Source organism: Symphalangus syndactylus, chromosome 10, assembly GCF_028878055.3.
Source record: "Symphalangus syndactylus isolate Jambi chromosome 10, NHGRI_mSymSyn1-v2.1_pri, whole genome shotgun sequence".
In the NCBI taxonomy this organism is placed as follows: domain Eukaryota; kingdom Metazoa; phylum Chordata; class Mammalia; order Primates; family Hylobatidae; genus Symphalangus; species Symphalangus syndactylus.
In genome coordinates this window covers 117,443,531-117,463,551 of record NC_072432.2, presented here as the reverse complement: position 1 = coordinate 117,463,551, position 20,021 = coordinate 117,443,531, and the positions used below count along the sequence as shown (strand labels likewise).

Sequence of the window (20,021 nt, the reverse complement as noted above, 5' to 3'; positions counted from 1 at the left end):
CTAATTGTTAAGGAGAATTCACAAAAAAGCTATTCTCGCTCTCTCCGTATGAAGTCAGGAGGTAGGCTTTTGTTTTCTTTGTTCTCTTTTGTTTCTTTTGCTCTATTTTGTTTGTTGTTATGGTTTAAGACCCTCCAGTATTGGCTTCCACCATATTCCTTGCTGGACTTTCTCTGTTGCTTCAGCTGAGTAATACATGCTTGTAGCAATTGAATACTCTTCTAAGAAGATTAAAAAAAAAACAAAAAAAAAACAACTGCGGTGGCTCACACCTGTAATGTGGGCACTTTGGGAGGCCAAGGCAGGGGAATCACAAGGTCAAGAGAGTGAGACCATCATGGCCAGCATGGTGAAACTCTGTCTCTACTAAAAATACAAAAATTAGCTGGGTGTGATGGTGCATGTCTGTAGTCCCAGCTAGTCGGGAGGCTGAGGCAGGAGAATCGCTTGAACTCGAAAGGCGGAGGTTGCAGTGAGCTGAGATTGCGCCACTGCACCCCAGCCTGAACAGAGGGAGACTCTGTCTCAAAAAAAAAAAAAAAAAGATTAAAAAAAAAGTTAGATGTTAATGGGAAGATGAGATTTGCCCACAAGTACTCTCTAGTACAGTGTTGTTATGAATTGAAATGAAAATGTTTGAAAACAATATAGATGAAGTCAATGCACATATAAACTCTGACACATTCCTAGAACTGGGTGCTCAATGGAGATGTGTTTAGCAATGGAATCGGTTAATGGGTTTGGGGAAGAGGAAAGGCAGTGCATGAGATAAGGCTAATCAGGGATGGTGGAGATGGATCATGAAGAGGTCAGTTTGCTAGGGTAAAAAGATAATTCATCCTGATGGCAACAGCTGCTAAAGATTTTAAATACAGACATAAAATTGTTCGACCTGTTTTTTTTTTTTTTTTAATTATAAGGATATCTGGAATAATGGATTGGAATGGGAAAAGAAGAAAATGGTTTTTATTGTGCCAGATTTGATCTTAATTTAGTTTTTCTCACACTGATATATTTTATTCTTATACTTCAGGCTCAGCGATTTTATTCCTGGAGTTTCCTTTTGCTGGAGAAAGGGTACTCAAACTGCATTTAATGTAGGATATTAAATGTGATGATTTTCAAGGCATTTTGAAAGATTTTCTCAGTAATTTGGAAGACTGCTGCATGATTTTCTCCAAAACTAAGAAATAAAATGACAGCCATTGCATTTCTTAAGGGGAAAGGATACTGCAATATATGGAACACAGCAAGTTTTATAAATAAAGTTTTATTGGAACATAGCCATGTCTACTTGTCTGTGGCTGCTTTCATGATACAATAGCAACATTGTTGCAAGAGAAACCATATGGCCTGTGAGATCTAAAATATGTACATACTATCTGGCCTTTACAGAAAATGTATATCAACCTCTGGCTTAAGCGATTTTTTTTATGTTAGTGTTATTTTCCATTTTTTTGTAAGCATTTTAAATTTGCGGAGATTTTTGAACCACTCAAGATAAAAATATTCAATAGTATTTATTTAGGGCGACCAGATTCTGGGCCAGGTTTTGGCCCCCCAAAAAAAGTAATGCTAAGTAGATTAAACTCCAAGGAAATAAACATGGAGCATAAACAAATCATATTCCTTCTAAAATAGATTTTCTACCAATTATACAACTGCAGTTATAACTCATTATTATATTACAAGAAGGCAGGTGGAGAGAAAGAGGAATCATTTTCTTAAGGATGTACTTCTGGCTTGAAGTATCTGTTGTCCCCAGAGGTTTACTGCATCACATTTTGCTGACAAGAGCTCTTAAGAAGAACTGAAATGGAAATTAGAAGAACGAAGATGTATAGAAGGCCTCTCAAACAGTAAAAGTAACAGAGCACTGCACATGTACATTCAGATACATGCATGTGCAAACACATAAACACACGTAAATAGAAGAGCAAGAAAAGACAAAGCAAGAAACAAAGATAATTTGTTTGACCTACTGTGTAATTTAATGATATATTTTGTTTTAGAAAAAGCCAAGTTTGTCTCTTTAATATCCAACCTCATAATAAAGCTTCTGGAAATTCTTTACCTAGACATTGGGGCACCCCTCTTTGTTGAAATCTTTGTTTAGCGTGTGTAAAGGACTGTGTCAGTACATGTGACACAAAAGAATGTAGGCCCCAAAAAGTGGACTTAAAGAAAGGTGCTCATGTGTCCTGGGCTACTGGTTTAGGTCAGGGAGATAATGGTGCGGTAGGAAATCAGCAGAGCTGTGACATTACATCTGCGATTGAACAAAGAGAAAAAACATTTCTATTATTGATAGTTACTAATATTACCTTCCATTTGCTGAATGCTTACTGTGTCTCACACATACTGCTAAGCAATCTCTATTAAACCTTCCAAAGATGGCAAAACATAACCATGCTTTATCCAGGGCTTGCCTATCCTATGTGCTCACCTTTAAAATGGGAGGATGCGGCGGTAATTTTATAGATAAGTAAACTAATTCTCCTTTTTAAATTCACACAGATAGTAAGTGGCAGAATAAGGATTCCTGAGTCTATGTCCTAAAAATCCAATTGTTTTTCAGGATATCACACTAACTCTATCAAAAGTAAATAACTTTTTTTAAAAAAAATACCAAGTGTCTATTTCTTGCCAAGACTTACGATTCAGAGCAGTTAGAAGGTCTCATTTAGGTAATAGGAAAATAGAGTGGTAACTGGCAATATATACTTCTGAAGAAACATGAACTTAATCAGCACTAGGAATCAATATGTGTCCTAAATATACCTTTTTCTAAAATTAGCTTTAAATCCATTAAGGCTGTTAGATATTGAAGTTATTTTCTAGCTCTAAATTGCTCTTTTTCTAATAATGAAATCTGACTTCAACCGCATGCCCTGAGAAAAAGCACTTTATCCGAAGAGTAAAATTACCGAGAGGACATTTTAGGTCAATAAAATGAATGTTTCCTCCTAATTTACAACAAACTATTTTGATTCTCTAATTCTGTGAAGCTTATTTTAATTTCCCAGATGAAAGTAAAACAGAAACATAAAACAATATAGTCACCTTTTTTAGTAAAAATAATGAATTTATTTTTTTCATTTGTTTTCTACATGTGTACATGCGCAGGCCTACATGTGAATGTGTTTTACCCTACGGGGAGAATTAATTAACTAGAAAACTAGTTGATCTATGGGATTTACTAAAAAAGAGAATTTTAAGAACTTTACCTGGTGCTACTTTAACCTATTTTTCTTGTAAATATAGGTTTTATGATCTTACTTTTATATTTCTGTGGAATATGGAGAAAATGTTTTTATGTTTCTATGGATTAGATAGATTTTAGATATAAAAACTTTCTAAAAGCCTTTACACAATTTACACCTTTAGTGTTGGAAATGATGTAATAATGAAATACATAGCATAGCAAATTGTAAAAACTAACACTGACCATTTAAAACAGAGGTGAAAAAACTAAATAGAAAAATTGGACATGTGAAAAAGTATACTACAGAGACAGATTATGGTGGGAACAGAAGTAGTTCCTAAGAACTGACTGACTTTTACGATCATTAACTATATTTTGAAGTCTTGCATAATGATGAATACCTGCTTTTTTTTCTCTTAGGGCATAGCTTTTGGAAAGCACATTCACATTCGTTTTCTATATGGCTGTGTTCTTTCTGAAATTTTTCTGTGAATTGATGTGCACCAGTGTTGGCATTTCCTATTGAACTTTCCTACCTTCTCTGCCATGCTTCTATGTTGTTTCGTGAAATGGACTTTCACATATCCTCATATACAGACCACAAATTTGGTGGAAACAATACTGGTGATCGACTAGCAACACTGTCGGGTAAGTGTTTGAGATTATGATCAGCACCGCTTTATGCTAATAAATATTTAAAATCTACATCAAATGGGAAATTCCTTAAGAGATTCAAGTTATTAAAACAAATTAAACAAGATATAGAAAATCTGAAGAGATTTAGCCACCAGAAAAATGGAATTTGTAGTTTTAAACCTTCCCACAATGCAAACTCAAGACCCAGATAACTTCCTTGGTGAAATTCCTGCCAGTATCTTAAGAATTCTACATGCACTCTTCTAAAATTTTGAGCATGAAGGAAAATGTTCACAATTACATTTTGAGATCAGAGTTAACCTATTGCCAAAACCATACAAAAACATTTTTAAAAAATGGTTGGCTTATCTCTTATGAAGAGAGCAAGAAAATAGTTAAAAATATAAATAAATGAAATATAGTAATATATGAATGAATAATATGATCAGGTGGAGCTTACCCTAGAAATACAAATTTGGAATAACATTCAAAAATTAACCCCTACATTTCATCATTAAGAAAGAGAAACTGATACAGGAGCTAGAAATAAATTATTTAGGCATATAGGAAGGGTAAGAGTTCTTGGTAAGATTTTCCTTTTAATAAAAAGCAGCCCTCAAATAATATCTTTTTTTTTTTTATTATACTTAAGTTCTGGGGTACGTGTGCAGAACATGCAGGTTTGTTTCACAGGTACACACGTGCCATGGTGGTTTGCTGCACCCATCAACCTGTCATCTACATTAGGTATTTCTCCTAATGCTATCCCTCCCCCAGGCCCACACCCCACCACAGGCCCCCGTGTATGATGCTGAGAATGAAGTTTCTAGTTTCATGCATATCCCTGTAAAGAACATAAACTCATTCTTTTTTATGGCTGCATAGTATTCCATGGTGTATATGTGCCACATTTTCTTTATCCAGTCTATCATTCACGGGCATTTGGGGTGGTTCCAAGTCTTTGCTATTGTGAACGGTGCCGCAGTAAACATGTGTGTGCATGTGTCTTTATAGTAGAATGATTTATAATCCTTTGGGTATATAACCACTAATGGGACTGCTGGGTCAAATGGTATTTCTAATTCTAGATCCTTGAGGAATCGCCACACTGTCTTCCACAATGGTTGAACTAATTTACACTCCCACCAACAGTGTAAAAGCGATCCTATTTCTCTACATCCTCTCCAGCATCTGTTGTTTCCTGACTTTTTAATGACAGCCATTCTAACTGGCATGAGATAGTATCTCATTGTGGTTTTTATTTGCATTTCTCTAATGACCAGTGATGATGAGCTTTTTTTCATATGTTTGTTGGCCGCATAAATGTCTTCTTTTGAGAAGTGTCTGTTCACATCCTTCACCCACTTTTTGATGGCGTTGTTTGTTTTTTTCTTGTAAATGTGTTTAAGTTCTTCGTAGATTCTGGATGTTAACCCTTTGTCCAGATGTATAGATTGCAAAAATGTTCTCCCATTCTGTAGGTTGCCTTTTCACTCTGATGATAGTTTCTTCTGCTGTGCACAAGTTCTTTAGTTTAATTAGATCCCATTTGTCAATGTTGGCTTCTGTTGCCATTGCCTTTGGTGTTTTAGTCATGAAGTCTTTGCCCATGCCTATGTCCTGAATGGTATTGCCTAGGTTTTCTTCTAGGGTTTTTATGGTTTTAGGTCTTACATTTAAGTCTTTAATCCATCTTGAGTTAATTTTTGTATAAAGTGTAAGAAAGGGATCCTGTTTCAGCTTTCTGCATATGGCTAGCCAGTTTTCCCAACACCATTTATAAAATAGGGAATCCTTTCCCCATTACTTGTTTTTGTCAGGTTTGTCAAAGATCAGATGGTTGTAGATGTGTGGTGTTATTGCTGAGGCCAAAAACCAAACCGTGTCTTCTCCTCCAAATAATTTCTTTTCTAACAAACAGCAGCCTGTAAAATTGAGCTGTAGATATAAATAAGCAAGCTGGAAGCTTGTATAGGTGAATGCCGGCAACTGTGCCAATAGGAAAAGGCTACCTGGGGGCAGGCATGTTCAAAATGGAGGTTCCCTCTTCGGTTTTCTTTGTTGCCACGTGTACAGTAAAAAGACAGGCAGGCTGGGTGCGGTGGCTCACACCTGTAATCCCAGCACTTTGGGAGGCCCAGGCTGGCGGATCATCTGAGGTGAGGAGTTCGAGACCAGCGTGGCCTATGTGGTGAAACCCCGCCTCTACTAAAAATACAAAAATTGGCTGGGCGTGGTGGCAAGCACCTGTAATCCCAGCTACTAGGGAGGCTGAGGCAGGAGAATCGATTCAACCTGGGAGGCTGAGGTTGCAGTGAATCAAGATCACACCACTATACTACAGCCTAGGCCAAAGCAGGAGACACTGCAGGAAAAAAAAAAAAAAAAAGGGCAGGCAACATGGTAACAGCCAGGTAGAGACCCCATCTTCATAATAAAAGATTAGGGTAGGACCGTCAGCTTCTTTGCGCTATGTGAATGGCACACCTGACCCAACCAATCTTTTGGGCTCTATGTAAATCAGACACTGCCTCCTGAAGCCCATCTATAAAACCCCATGCATTTCACCACAGAACCAGAAGACGCACTCAAGAACCCCTTTCTCTCTGTAAGAGAGAGAGCTCTTCTCTTTCTTTTGCCCACTAAACCTCTGCTCTTAAACTCACTTCTTTTGTGTTCACATCCTCGATTTCCCTGGTGTGAGCAGATGAATTTTGGGTATTTACCCCAGACAGCAATGCCGCTTCAAAATCATATGACTTACTATAACAATAAAATCCTTTGAGAAAGCTCTAAACCCATTGATGATAAAAGTTCTCAGGAAACTAGAAATGGAGGAGAAATTTCTCAACCTAGTAAGGTGCATCTCCATAAAACCTACAGTTAAAATCACACTTCATAGCAATGTTGCTCAACTGGGAGCGACTTTTGCCCATATGGAACTTTTGACAATGTTTGGAGACAGGTTTGCTTGTCACAGTTAGGGTGGAGGATGACGTTCCACTTGTGTTTAGTGAGTAGAAGCCTGAAGTGCTGCAAAATATCCTGTAATACACAAGACAGCCCCTTGCACAATGAAGAATTATCTAGCTCCATATGTCTACCTCCTCCATATGAGATTGAGAAAGCTTGCTTTATCGTGAATGAGCGAATGTTTCCCCCATAAGATCAAATACAAGACAAGGATATTCATTCTCAACAATTCTACTAAATATTTTTCTAGAGTACCTAATATTGTGATACAATAAGAAAAAGAATAAAAGGTGTATTCATTAGTACACCTTTAGTGAAAATCTCTTTATTTGCAGACAGCATGATATTGTATGTAGAAAATTCTAAAGATTCTAAAAAAAAGCCATTGAAACTAATAAATTAGTTCAACAAGGCCAAAACATCCAAAACATTGACATACAGATCAATGGAACAGAATAAGGAGGACAGAAATGGACTCTCATGTCTGTGCTCACTAATTATTTTTGCAAATGTACAAAGGTAATTCAATGAGGGAAGGATACTTTTTTCAATTAACGGTGCTAGAATTACTGGACATAGGAATGGAAAAGATGAACATTAAACCATATCTATCATCATGCATAAAAATTAACTGGAAATGCATCATAAATCTAATGTAAGAGCTAAAACAATACAATTCTGGAAGAAAATATAGGAGAAAATCTTAGCAACCAAAGAGATGCAAAGATTTCTTAGTACAGAGAAAATAAGACACAAAAGAAAAAAATTATTTAGACTTCATCAAAAACTTCTTGGAAAGACAACATTAAGAAAATGAACAGGAAAAAACAATAGCCTGGGAATATTTGTGTAGTGTGTCTATCTAACAAAGAACTTGTATTGGGAATATGTAAAGAACTGCAATCATTCAATAATAGGACAAATAACTCATTAAAGACAAGCAAATGATTGCAACACATTTGTGCCAATAAGCATTCAAAACTGCGCTCAATGACATTAGTCATCAAGGAAATGAAAGTTAAAATTACAATGAGATAACATTATATATACAGTTGAATGACTAAAATTTGAAAAAACTGACAATACTAACCGTTGTTGAAAATGTAAAGCAACTTGAATTCTCACATATGGCTGTCGGGGATGTAAAGTGACATCATTCTAGAAAACATTTTGTCAGTTTCTTATAAAGTTAAATATATATTGCCATATGGCCTAGAAATTTTACTCTTGGTATTTACTCTGAGAAATGAAAATATATGCCCACACAAAGACTTGTACACAAATGTTCATTACAGTTATATTCATAATAGCCAAAAACCGGAAACTCCCTAACTACCCATGAACAGTTAAAAGATGATTTCTTAAAAAATCATTAAAAATGATTTTTAAAAAATGATTCCGGTACAATTAAATAATGTGGCAGCTTTAATATATATGCACAGATCCTTTGTCAAATTGTTTGGGTCTTCCCTTAAATCTACACTGACTGTGATAATGTACTTAAAAGCAACATAACCCAACCAAACTGACACTACGTAACCTCCATGACTAGGTCAGAAAAAGCCAAATGGCTTCTGCCTGGAATCCTGACCTACCATGCAGTGATTCTCACTATTCTGAGACCGTGAAGCTGTGAGAAGACATACAAGTGTTCCAGTCCATACATGCCTTTGAGGTCTCTACCAGTAATTAGCATCAATCCTTAGGCACGTGAGTGAAAACACCCCCATTACACTGGCACCCAAGCATTTATTCACCCTTAGTCTGCCCATATTCCCAGCTGAGGCCCTACATATCACAGAGCTGTCGCTATTGTGGCCTGATGAAAGTCTGACCTATGGGATCAATGAACATGCTAAAATGATTGTTCCCTGCCACTGAGTTTGAGGTGACTAGTTATGCAGCAATAGTAACTGAAACAATAAATGAACCTGTTAAACGTTACGCTGAGTGAAGGATGCTGGGCACAAAACATGCATTCGGGATGATTCCCTTTGCTTGACGCTAGAAAAGACAAACTTAATTTATAGTGATAGCGGATCAGTGATTGCCTGGGACCCAGGGTGAAGTTGGGGCTGACAAGGAAGGGGCATAAAGGAATGGGTAATGGAAATGCTTTATATTATGATTGTAGAAACTGTTACGTTTGTTAAAATTCATTGAACTGTGCCCTTAAAGTAAGTGCATTTTTTTTTTTCTTTTTTTTTTTTTTCTTTTTTTTTTTTATTATACTTTAGGGTTTTAGGGTACATGTGCACAATGTGCAGGTTTGTTACATATGTATCCATGTGCCATGTTGATTTCCTGCACCCATTAACTCGTCATTTAGCATTAGGTGTATCTCCTAATGCTGTCCCTCCCCCCTCCCCCGACCCCACAACAGTCCCCGGAGCGTGATGTTCCCCTTCCTGTGTCCATGAGTTCTCATTGTTCAATTCCCACCTATGAGTGAGAACATGCGGTGTTTGGTTTTTTGTCCTTGCGATAGTTTACTGAGAATGATGTTTTCCAGTTTCATCCATGTCCCTACAAAGGACACGAACTCATCATTTTTTATGGCTGCATAGTATTCCATGGTGTATATGTGCCACATTTTCTTAATCCAGTCTATCGTTGTTGGACATTTGGGTTGGTTCCAACTCTTTGCTATTGTGAATAGTGCCGCAATAAACATACGTGTGCATGTGTCTTTATAGCAGCATGATTTTGTATATAAATTATACCTTAATAAAGTCATATCTCCAAAAAGGAGATATGAGGCAAACGTACGTAGGTAGCTAGAAACTAGAAAAAAGTGCTACCTACCTGCCCATAGGTTGGTTAGATGCCTGCAAATATTAGTCCAAACTATCAGTCTCTAAATGGCTCACCACCACATCTTCAGGGAAAAAGCCAGCAATGGGGAGGTAGAGACACAGGTTTGGGGCTGTTTAGAATGTTTCAATGAAAAATGCTACCTGCTTAATACTGGACTTTAAACAATTTGCTTAATACTGGACTTTAAACGGTCAGGAAAAAAAAAAAAAACTTATTTGCTCATCATACCCCAAAAGTTTTCATCTAGCAATGTTTCTTTCTTTTCCATAGAAAAGGCCTGCTTTTGAGAAGAGGGTAAGTTCTTTGTTTCTGACAGCAGGTGTCACAATTGCCTAATAAAAGAGAAGCAAGCTGCAAGATTTCCTAATGCAAAAAAGCAAGCCACAGAACACCTAAAAATACAGACTCATTCGGTTAGTATTATTAACATATTACGAAGGCTGTGGTAATGAGTGCATTTCCTCCATTCACAGATATCATGCTGGAATAGACATGGAATAGACTGCATCTATTTCATCATACTTTTTGAGGGGAAAAAGGGGAACACTACCTTATAAAGTGTATGTGTTTCTATGTGTGTATGTATATGTACAAAAAATCTACATACATATACACTACAAGCAGTATCCCAATTTCATATATGTTAAAATGTGAAAGCACTTGAAATATGGTAACCAACCACATGCTATTTGGAAGGTACCCAGTGAGTCACACATCCCTGCCAATGCTTTCCATTTTGCCAGGTGTCTCTCTGCCCAGTTCTGCTTTCTTTGCACAGAGGCTAACTCTGGAAGGTGCCATTGCCCATGCTGGTCAATGACTCATGACAACAATGGAGGATTTTGAGGCAGCGGGGCCTGAATGGTAAAGGATGGTGGTAGGCACGGTGCTATTTGCTGATGGATACAGGAGGTGGTACTCTTTCTTTCAACTTTAACGTTTATAGAGTAATTAGCAGGGAAATAAATAATTCTCTCTGCTCTTTGTAATCGGAGCTTATAATAGATGCCTATTGTCCTGATCTAGGGCCATAGAGGAAACTCAAAAAACGCAGAGAAAACACAACCACTAACAATCTCTAGCTGGTGATAGTTGCCTAGCAGGCCATGAGAAAGTTCATTTCCCAGCATTTAACCCATTTTTTTTTTTTTTTTGAGTTGGAGTCTTGCTCAACTGTTGACCAAGCTGGAGTGCAGTGCTGTGATCTCGGCTCACTGCAACCTCTGCCTTCCGGGTTCAAGTGATTCATCTGCCTTAGCCTCCCGAGTAGCTAGGATTACAGGCCCCCACCACCACACCCGGCTAATTTTTGTATTTTTAGTAGAAACAGGGTTTCACCATGTTAGCCAGACTGATCTTGAACTTCTGACCTCGTGGTCTGCCCACGTCAGCCTACCGCAGTGCTGAGATTACAGGCATGAGCCACCGCACCCGACCTCAGCCGAAGTTTTTATCTTCCTGTGCTCACATGCTTAAAGAGGACTTTACTATTGAGTACTGTCTGGATTTTTCTTTCCTTTAAAAAAGTGATTTAGTATTGAGTTTTTCATGTCTCTGCTCTCAACCCAGGGCCTTCCATTTTAGCTAAGATTATTACATCTGTTTTGGTGAATATTCTTTTGTAGTATGAGGTCTGTATCTACTGTGTCAAAAAGATGTCCTCAGAGTAGCTGAGCTGTAAAATTCCCAGATACAAATCCATCTTCTTCAAATTGATTATTTCTTCTGTATCTCTCTTTAACCCACAGGGGGAGGAGTAGTACACTAAATAATCAAATGAATAAATAAATAATATTAAAGTTAAAAAGTATTAATCTTTTAAACGCTCAGTTAGCAAAGGACATGATATTGCCCTGCACCACCACGTAGATATAGCCCCCTCCAGGGTAAAAGCTGAAAGATTCATTTGCTAAATTGAATTCCTGTGCTAAAACTGTTGTCTAAGCAAATATAAATGATGCCTCTGACTTGGAGGATGAAGAAGAGAGAATGACATTCAGGTCAACAACCGGGTGCAGGCAGGAAGCTATTGAGTATGGGACCAGTAGGCCATCACATGGCAGGATTAGGGGAGAGCTTCAGAATACAGAACAGGACACATGTGTAGGTCAGATCTAATCGGGCTAATTGATAACTGAGCTGGCTGCACAATGGAATAGTCATCGGTGTCTAAATAATGTGACAAGTCAATGGAGAGCCCTGGATTTACAATCCTGTAGACAAGGTATATTAAGAAAAAGCAATGTCAGAATTCAGAACCTACATAAAAGCTACTAGAATAAGTTAGTTTAGCAAGGTTACCAGATCAATATACAAATCAATAGAACAGAATAGAGAGGCCAAGAATTTGTTCTCACATATATTCTTAATGACTTTTTTATTTTACAAATGTAGCAAGGCAATGCAATAAAAACAGGATACATTATTTTCCAGTAAATGGTGCTAGACCAACTCACCATATATATGGAATAAATGAACATTGGACCTTACCTGACACCATATATGAAATGTAATTTGAAATACATCATATAACTGAATATAAAATCTAAAAGAATGTAAGTTATGAAAGAAAACATAAAAGAAATTCTTATCAACCGAGAGGGAAAAAAAGATGTGTTAGTACTGAGTAAATATACAGCATAAAAGAGAAAAGATAAATTGGATTTCAACAAAATTGAACATTTTTAACCTTGAAAAGATGACATTAAGAAAATGAAAAGGCAAGCCCCAGCCTGGGAGGAAATGCTCTATCTACATACATATATGTGACATATCTCGAATATTTGAAAAATGTATATAAGACAACTTGTGCCTGGAATTCTAATCCGCAAAAATGACAGTAGGTAGGTAGTCATGATCCAAGAGATTTATCTAAATATGGGAAATGAGGTAAGCCTGCAGTTGCAAGTAGAACCATCAAGGAGAAAGCAAAGGAACAGGCCATCCCGCATCTGTGGCTTGAGGCTGAGGTTACGGAGAATGGAGGGAGATTGTGTAGAAGATGTGCTAGGCCACTCTTTGTGTTGCTGTAAAGAAATATCTGAGACTGGGTAATTCATAAAGAAAAGAGGTATAATTGGCTCATGGTTCTTCAGGCTGTACAGGAAGCATGATGCTAGCATCTGCTTGGCTTCTGGGGAGGCCTCAGGAAGCTTACAGTCATGACAGAAGGTGAAGGAGGAACAGGCATCTCATATAACAAGAGAGGAGCAAGACAGAGGGAAGAGGAGGTGCCCCCACACTATTAGCCAGATCTGAGGAGTACTCACTCATTATCATGGACCTCATCAAGCCATGAGGGATCGACCTCCATGACCCAAACACCTCCCACCAGGCCTCACCTCCTATCGGGGAACCTGCCCCGATAATCACGTAGGTTCTTTTCTATTTTTCCTAAGTGTCGGCCGGCTTGAGAAATGAAGGGACAGAGTACAAAAGAGAGAAATTTTAAAGCTGGGCATCCAGGGGAGACATCACGCATTGGTAGGATCCGTGATGCCCCACAAGCCACAAAAACCAGCAAGTTTTTATTAGGGATTTTCAAAATGAGAGGGAGTGTGCGAATAGGTGTGGGTGACAGACATCAAGTACTCAACAGGGTAACAGAATATCACAAGGCAAGTGGAGGCAGGGTGAGATCACAGGACCACAGGACCGAGGCGAAATTAAAATTGCTAATGAAGTTTCAGGCACCATTGTCACTGATAACATCTTATCAGGAGACAGGGTTTTGAGATCAACGGGTCTGATCAAAATATATTAGGCAGGAATTTCCTCTTCCTAATAAGCCTGGGAGTGCTATGGGAGGCTGGAGTTTATTTCATCTCTTCAGCCTCGACCATAAGAGACAGGCGCACCTGGGGGGGCTGTTTATAAGCCTGTACCTCCAGGCACGTACTCTCTTTCTCAGGGATGTCCCATGCTGAGAAAAAGAATTCAGCGATATTTCTCCCATTTGTTTTTGAAAGAAGAGAAATATGGCTCTGTTCTGCCCGGCTCACTGGCAGTCAGAGTTGAAGGTTATCTCTCTTATTCCCTGAACAATTGCTGTTATCCTGTTCTTTTTCCAACGTGCCCACATTTCATTATTGCTCAAACACACACGCTGTACAATTTGTGCAGTTAATGCAATTATTACAGGGTCCTGAGGCGATATACACCCTCCTCGGCTGACAGGATTAAGAGATTAAAGTAAACACAGGCATATGAAATCACAAGGGTATTGATTGGGGAAGTGATAAGTGTCCATGAAATCTTTACAATTTATGTTTAGAGATTGCAGTAAAGACAGGCATAAGAAATTATAAAAGTATTAATTTGGGGAACTAATAAATGTCCATAAAATCTTCACAATCCATGTTCTTCCATCATGGCTTCAGCCGGTCCCTCCGTTTGGGGTCCCTGACTTCCCGCAACAACCTCCAACACTGGGGATTACATTTCAACAAGAAATTTGGGCAGGACAAATATCTAAACCATATCAGAAGGTAATGAGAAGGTAGCTTTTTCTTTGAGTGAAAGGGGATAGAAAAGGTTGAATGAACTCTAGGATAGGAGACACTGTGGTTAGACTAATTGCAATACTTCAGAGGAACAGATGATATTGTCATCTTGCCAGTTATTGCCCTAGTAATGAAACTCAGGGAGTTTAGCCCTAAACTCCCTGAAAATCCCTTACCTGGAAATCCACCTGACAGGCCTGAGCAGACTTCTTTCTGGCCAGCTGGGCTGAGGTTGCCTGCCTGGCCTGCTAGTCTGGGCAGGAGGTCTGTTTCTGTTCAAAGACTGAGATATGTCAGTATGGAGCAGGTGATCTGCCCACAAAAGCTTTAACCTGGACCCCTGATTCCTCTAATCCCCTTTTCCCCCTTCTTTTCATATCCGTGGACAATAAGCCAGAATCTCCTTAGTATTTGGCCTTTTCCTTTGGCACTCCTGAATAGAGGCAATAAACCTGTGGTCAACCATACCCTGCACAGACTCCAGGTGACAGTTCTGTGGGTCTCTGTGGAAGCTGTTGGTCACTCTCTGGGGTGGTTTGGTGGCGCTCAGCTTGTGAATATGCATGTTCATGAGGCACATTAACAGTGCCCCAGAGACACCGTTTCCAGAGCATACATGTTTTCTCCTTCCAAGATTCTTCTTAGGCTGAACACTGGCCAAATCAGCCATAAATAAGGAAGAGGATCCTTGCAAACTCTTAGTCTCAAATTCAGTTTCAAATAAAAAGTGGAACCAAGATATTTGGGTGGAACACAGAGATTGATTTTTTCTTCATTCAACAGGTAACAAAGGAGGAGTTGGTTCTGCTGAACTGAATGAATGAAACTTGGCCAGGGATGCAGTTTTCAGCCCAAGAAGCTCGGCGTTTGTTAAGGTGACCTGAAGGGCATGCATATTGGCTGACGGTAGAGGCTGTGGGCAGGCTGTGGTTCAGGGACACGTCCAGTGGAAGCTGAGAAGCTGAGTTTCTCCTCTCTGCCACGGTCATGTGCTCACTTACGGCTCAACCAGCACAGCCGGAGGCCTGCAATAAAGCCATTCTGTGGCCAGGCACGGTGGCTCACGCTTGTAATCCCAGCACTTTGGGAGGCCGAGGCCGGCGGATCACGAGGTCAGGAGATCGAGACCACGATGAAACCCCGTCTCTACTAAAAATACAAAAAATTAGCCGGGCGTGGTGGCGGGCGCCTGTAGTCCCAGCTACTCGGAGAGGCTGAGGCAGGAGAATGGCGTGAACCCGGGAGGCGGAGCTTGCAGTGAGCTGAGATTGCGCCACTGCACTCCAGCCTGGGCGACAGAGCGAGACTCCGTCTCAAAAAAAAAAAAAGCCATTCTCTGCGGGTTATATTATCACCTAGGATTCAACAGAAGATGGAGACCTGGGCTTTGCTGCTGTCAACATTATGGCCACACGAGGGCGTAAAAGGTCCTAGGTTTTGCCCACAAAGGCCTGTCTCTGAGTCAGGTCCACACACCAGGATTCAGGGATCTCCTACTCTGCCTGCCTATTATACACCAATCACAGCCCCTCTGATGCGCGAGAAATGCAGAGGAAATGCAAAGGCAAAGAAAGGCAAGAAGTCCTTGGTCCTGAAGGCCCTCTCCTCCCACCCTGCTCTGTGGGCACAGAGGCCTGTGGGGCTGAGGAAGTGGGTTCACCTTCCCTGTCACCTGCTAAGTGGGCTCCTGGTGGAAGGCATCCATGGAGATCAGAGACTTTCCTGGGAGCTTATAGGGAAAGGCCTTGCAGGCAGGATTTTTAAAAATGCAGGGTATCAGGAATTGAGGAGGAAAGATTAGGAAATCGGTAATAAAATGCAATTCCCTACCTGGAAATGGAGGAGCCGAAAGGGCACAGGGCATGATACATAAAGACTTGCCAGTCCTTTGGCCTGGAGTTTGTCTTAAGGTCAGAGAGCTGTACCCTGGAAAAGTGACTCTACTTAAGTTGCATTTTATCACAGTATTTATTTCTTGTTTTTATTTTTGGACAGAGTAAAATTATTTTTTTGAAAAGCCCTTTATTTAGCTTTGCTTATCTTTTTGTGATTGAAGATGCAGTTGAAAGAAGGAAGTCTAACTCTCTCAGGAATCGGTGTGGTGCATCCCCAGAGGGAGAGTGAGTGAACCCAGACCACGCTCAACCTGGCAGTCAGGGGCTTTCTTCACAATATTTGAAAAGTTTTGCATTTTTCTCCTAAATGCCTACTTCTAATTTAATTCATCAGTGCTGAATTTTCAAACCTTGACTCTTCCTCTTAGTTTCTTCCCAGATGTCCATGAAAACCTCGTTAGGTTCCCTTTCCTCTGATTTCTCACTGTTTTCTTGTATCCTGGGACCATTATTATACCCAAGATAACAGCATGTTGGGTTTTTTATGTTTTTTAAAAAATCTCCGTGATGGGTAGGGGGGCTCTGTCTTCTTTTTGCAGGTTTCTCTCTTGCTGCCTCTTATCCTTTGTAGATGGAGGTACTACAATATAGATTAATGTGATTTCAGAATGAAATATTCTGCCAATTTACGGTTGTTACTAGATGGTGGTAGGTTTCGGGGTGGACAAAGTTAGATGTTGTGTGCAGTCCTCTTCTCCCATTCTCTCATGATGCATTGGTTCGTTCTTTCTTTCTTTCATTCTTTCTTTCATTCTTTCTTTCTTTCTTTCTCTTTCTTTCTCTTTCTTTCTTTCTTTCTTTCTTTCTTTCTTTCTTTCTTCTTCCTTCCTTCCTTCCTTCCTTCCTTCCTTCCTTCTTCCTTTCTTTATTTATTTTTCTGGTGTCTAGCTGAGAGCAAGGTATTATACTATGTGCTAAGTGGTGAGGTGCTGGGCCTGTGGACACCCTTTTCCTTTTTTCTCAAACCCTCATTCTAAAGAAAACTCCAGGAAGAAAGTCCAATTGAGGGATATTGTCTGGCACAAGATTCTAAATGTTCACCTTAGAATACCACCCTTAAAACACAGCATTTGTTCCATGCTTTTCGTCTGTTCTCCATTTGAGTGTATCACAGCAGGTAAAGTCCTCTCTAACATTCTTATTCATAGATATTTCTCATTTGGTGTTGACTTTCTGAATCTCAGCCCTGCAAAATTATCTTCTAAACCATGTCTTTCATACAATGCCCTTCTTTTTCAACTTTTTTGTATTTTTTAATTGATATATCATAGCTTTACATATTTTGGGGGTCCATGTGATATTTTGATCCATGTATACAACATGCAGTGATCAAATCAGGGTAATTGGAGTATCCATCACCTCCAACATTTATTTTGTGTGTTTCTTTCAAACTTGACTTCTGTAAAAGCTCAAAATATTTGTCTTCCTTTTTAAATGGCCACATTTTAATTTCTTCCTTTTCCAAAAGCATACTGCTACATGACTTCCTTAATGAAGGTCCTTTCTTGGTTCTAATTTTGTTCCACCCTCTACTTTGCAATGCCACTTTAATCAGCAAACTCTTAATCAGTTCTCCATTGCATCTTCATTTGTCACCATCCACAGCAAATCAATTTGATCAGTGAAATCTTCCATGTGCTGCCACCTCCCTTCCCATAGCCCCGTGCCAGTATCTGTGCTCTTCTTAGGTCTCCCCAGGGGTGATTGAACTCTGCATTGACCTTATCCAGCATCCTCACTCACTGACATTCTAGGGCAGCTGGCTTCCCAGACTTCTCTTGGATGTGTCACGATCTTTCCCTGTTCCAATGGAGTACTCTGAAGAAGCACACACATGCGTGTACATACGTATGCACAAATGCATATGCACATGTATCTGACATATCCCTTGGTTTCTGTGATGTCTAAGGCTCGGTTGGATTAGTCTTTTCATCTAGTCTAATTATTAAGGGTGCATATTTCCTTTTCAATTTGTTTTTAGACCAAGATAATAACCACATTTAAAAAATTATGACGTGACCCCTAGAGCACTTCATATCTATTTTTCTCTTGGCCAGTTGCTAATGCTATGAGAGCTTACAGAGATTCCTATGTGCTAGGATCCATTGTGCTTAAATCCCAACACAATGCTGGGACTGTGTTAGAAACCTAACATCTTTCTTTCCTTTTTTTTTTTAAATGATGAAGTCTGGGATCTTATTGTGTTCATCACCAGAATAATGTACATTGTAGCCATTAAGTAATTTCTGATTACCTACCCCTCTCACACCCACCCACCCTTCTGAGTCTCCAATGTCTATCATTCCATACTCTATGCCCATCTGTACACATTATTTATCTCCCACTTATAAGTGAGAAAATGAAGTATTTGGTTTTCTGTTTCTGAATTATTTCACTTAAGACAATGTCCTCCGGTTCCAGCCACGTTGCTGCAAAAACATCGTTTCATTTTTTCTTATGGCTGAGTAGTATTCCATGGTAAATATATTCTATTTTTTTAACTTTTATTTTAAGTTCAGGAGTACATGTGCAGGATGTGCAAGCTTATTACATAAGTAAACTTGTATCATGGGGGTTTGTTGTACAGATTATTTCATCACCCAGGTACTAAGCCCACTACCCATTAGTTGTTTTTACTCATCCTCTCCCTCTTTCCACCCTCCACCCTCCAATTGGCCCCACTGTGTGTTGTTTCCCTCTATGTGTACATGTGTCTCATCATTTAACTCCCACTTATGAGTGAGAACATGCTATATTTGGTTTTCTGTTCCTGTGTTAGTTTGCTAAGGATAATGGCTCCCAGCTCTGTCCATATCCCTGCAAAGGACAGGATCTTGTTCTTTTTTATGGCTGCATAGTATTCCATGGTGTATATGTACCACATGTTGTTTATCCATTCTATCATTGATGAACATGTATGTGGGTTCCATCTTTTTGCTATTGTGAATAGTGCTGCAATGAACATACACATGCATGCATCTTTATAATAGAATGATTTATATCCTTTGGGTACATACCCAGTAATGAGATTGGGGGATCTAATGGTATTTTAGGTCTTTGGTGAATTGCCACACTGTCTTTCACAATGTCTGAGCTAATTTATAATTCCACCAACAGGGTATGAGTATTCCTTTTTCTCAATGACCATGCCAAGATCTGTTATTTTTTTGACTTTTTAATAGTAGCCATTCTGACTGGTGTAAAATGGTATCTCGTTGTGGTTTTGATCTGCATTTTTCTAATGCAAAGCTGGAGGCATCATGCTACCCAACTTCAGACTATACTACAGGGCTACAGTAACCAAAACAGCATGGTACTGGTACAAGAACAGACACATAGAGCAATGGAACAGAATAGAGAACTCAGAAATAAGACCACACACCTACAATTATCTAATCTTTGACAAACATGACAAAAACAGGCAATGGAGAAAGGTTTCCCTATTCAATAAATGTTGCTGGGATAACCAGCACTGGGATAACTGGCTAGCCATATGCAGAACATTGAAAAGTGGACCCCTTCCTTACGCCATATACAAAATTTAACTCAATGTGGATCAAAGACTTAAATGTAAAACCCCAAACTATAAAACTCCTAGAAGACAACCTAGGCAATATCATTCCGGATATAGGCACAGGCAAAGATTTCATGACAAAAACATCAAAAGCAATTGCAACAAATCAAAAATAGACAAGTGAGATCTAATTAAACTAAAGTGCTTCTGCAGAGCAAAAGAAACTATCAACAGAGTAAACAGACAACCTACAGAATGGGAGAAAATTTTTGCAAACTATGCATTGGACAAAGGTCTAATAGCCAGCGTCTATAAGGAACTTAAGCAAATTTACAAGAAAACAACAACCCCATTAAAAAGTAGGCAAAAGACATGAACAGACACCTCTCAAAGGAAGACATAGATGTGGCCAACAATCATAGGAAAAAAAGCTCAACATCACTGATCATTAGAGAAATGCAAATCAAAACCACAATGAA

The 20,021-nt window shown here is 39.1% G+C and overlaps 1 protein-coding gene across 1 annotated transcript in view; it reads right to left on the bottom strand.

Annotated features, from left to right (window-relative positions):
* Positions 1 to 1,693: 1,693 nt before the first annotated feature.
* ADAMDEC1 (ADAM like decysin 1) overlaps positions 1,694 to 20,021 on the bottom strand; it is a 44,473-nt gene continuing 26,145 nt past the window's right edge. The window contains exon 15 of the transcript XR_008660548.2: positions 1,694 to 1,810. The gene's annotated coding sequence lies outside the window, so the exon portion shown is untranslated. The remainder of the gene's footprint in view (positions 1,811 to 20,021) is intronic.